Below are 2,503 nucleotides of genomic sequence, written 5' to 3'. Positions count from 1 at the left end.
AACCCTAGTATGTTCCTTTTCTATGACTGCTGTAACAAATTACCACACACTCGGTGCTTAGAACAACATAAATTTATTCTCTTACAGTTCTGGGGGTCAGAAGTCTCAAGATGTCAAGAGGACTTCAGGAGGCTTCAGGGGAGAATGTTTCTCTTTTTTTTCGGCACCTTGAGGCTGCCTGCATTCTTTGGATCACAGTGCTTTCCTTGCATCCCTCCCATCTCCAATCTCTTGCTTCCATTGCCACATTCCTGCTATTCTTCTGATCTCCTGCATCTCCTATAAGGACTGGGCCCACCCAGGTAATCCAGGATAATCTCCCCATACCATAACACCCTTAATTTAATCACATCTGAAAAGTCTCTTGACATCTAAGGTAATGTTCACTAGTTCTGGGATGAGGCCATGGGTATCTTTGGGGTGAGAGGTAAGGTATTATCTGGCCTACTACACCTGGACACCAGAGGCTACTGGTTACAGTTCAAAGGTGACATAGGGGAGGGATTCTGAGATTTCAGAGTTGGAACTTGAAATTTTGTGGGTTTTTTTTTTTTTTTTTTTGGAAAAGTACTCAACTATTTGCTGAATGCAGAAAGTTGCAACAAAGAAATGCTTTCTTAGCTGCCAAAGAGACAAACATGTGTTGGTACTGTATTTTTCTTTAAAATACTCCTAGAGTCATCACAGAATAAAGCTTCCCCTGCGTTAAAAAATAAATGTAGGGGTGCCTGGGTGGTTCAGTGGGTTAAGCATCTGAGTTCAGCTTATGTTATGATCTTGTGGTTCGTGAGTTTGAGCCCTACATCTGGCTCTGAGCTCACAGCTTGCAGCCTGGAGCCTGCTTAGGATTCTGTGTCTCCCTCTCTCTCTGCCCCTCCCCTGCTCCTCTCTCACTCTCTCTCTCTCTCTCAAAATTAAACATTAAAAGGTTTTTTTAGGGGCGCCTGGGTGGCTCAGTTGGTTGAGCGTCCAACTTCGGCTCAGGTCATGATCTCGCGGTCTGTGAGTTGGAGCTCCGCGTTGGGCTCTGTGCTGACAGCTCAGAGCCTGGAGCCTCTTTCAGATTCTATGTCTCCCTCACTCTCTGACCCTCCCCCATTCATGCTCTGTCTCTCTCTGTCTCAAAAATAAATAAACGTTAAAAAAATTAAAAAATAAAGGTTTTTCAAAATAAAAATAATAATAAAATAAACATAAACATGTTTTTACAAGTTAATATTAGATCTAGGTATACAAGTCTATGGGGATTCTTGCTCTGCAGCTTTACTAAGTACTTCATTCAGTCTTCTTTAAGTTACCTTCAGCAAGGGGGTGCCTGGGTGGCTTAGTCGGTTAAGTGATGACTCTTAATTTCATTTAAGGTCATGGTCTCATGGTTCTTGAGTTGGAGCCCCACATCAAGCTCAGCACTGCAGCGTGGAGCCTGCTTAGAATTCTCTCTCTCTCCCTCTCTCTCTCTGCCCTTTTTCGGCTTGCTCTCTCAAAATAAATAAATAAACATTTTATATATATATATATATATATATATATGTATATATATACACACACATACATATATATATACACACACATACATATATATTTATATATATTTAATATATATTATTTATATATTTAATATATATTTAATAATTATATATATTTAATATATATTAATATAATATATTATATATATATTTAAGTTACATTTAGTAGGTATTTAAACCTTTTAAGATGGACCCTGAGAAGCTCCCTCAACACATATAATTCAAGTATTATAAATACATATCATTTGCTTTCCAGGATATATCATCTAATATAAGTTCTAGAATTGTTTTGTGTCCTTAAATGCTGAATACAACTTTTGAGAGAATCTACAACTTTCAGTGCTTCCTTCTTAGCTACATGGATAGCTTTAGGAAACCCTCCAGCCTTTCTTTTTGGTGTATTGCTATATATTGGGTGGTCAGAGCACTGCCATAATCTTTGCTAGGTATATACTTAGCAGAGAAAACTGAGTTTTGAATCCCTAGAAAGGAGAGAACATTGAATAAATGTTTTTAAAAATCATCCTGATTGCTAAATTCACTGCTCAGCAATTGTTAGAAAGTCTGTAATTTCTACTAGGCAATGAAGACTCATGGTCTGAGACTGAGGTTAAAAGTCTTTGGGACCCCAGACTTACTTACTTATGTCTGCTGATGGCATTCTTTCCTAGGCATTCACTGGCCTTTGGCACAGGGCTTCAAATAAACACCTGAGACTTGGTTTAGAACTCAAGGATGGGGGCACCTGGGTGGCTCAGTCGGTTAAGTGTCCAACTCTTGATTTCGGTTCAGGTCATGGCCTCACGGTTTGAGTTTGAGCCCGGCATTGGGCTCTGTGCAGACAGTATGGACCCTGCTTGGGATTCTCTCTCTTTCCCTCTCTCTCTGTTCCTGCCCTACTTGTGTACTCTCTCTGTCTCTCTGCCTTTCAAAATAAATAGATAAATTTAAAACATTAAAAGAAAAGAACTCAAGGA

The sequence above is a fragment of the Panthera onca genome, chromosome C2 (genome assembly GCF_046562875.1).
Source record: "Panthera onca isolate mPanOnc1 chromosome C2, mPanOnc1 haplotype 2, whole genome shotgun sequence".
NCBI classification, from domain to species: Eukaryota; Metazoa; Chordata; class Mammalia; order Carnivora; family Felidae; genus Panthera; species Panthera onca.
Note: the sequence above shows the minus strand (reverse complement) of the source record.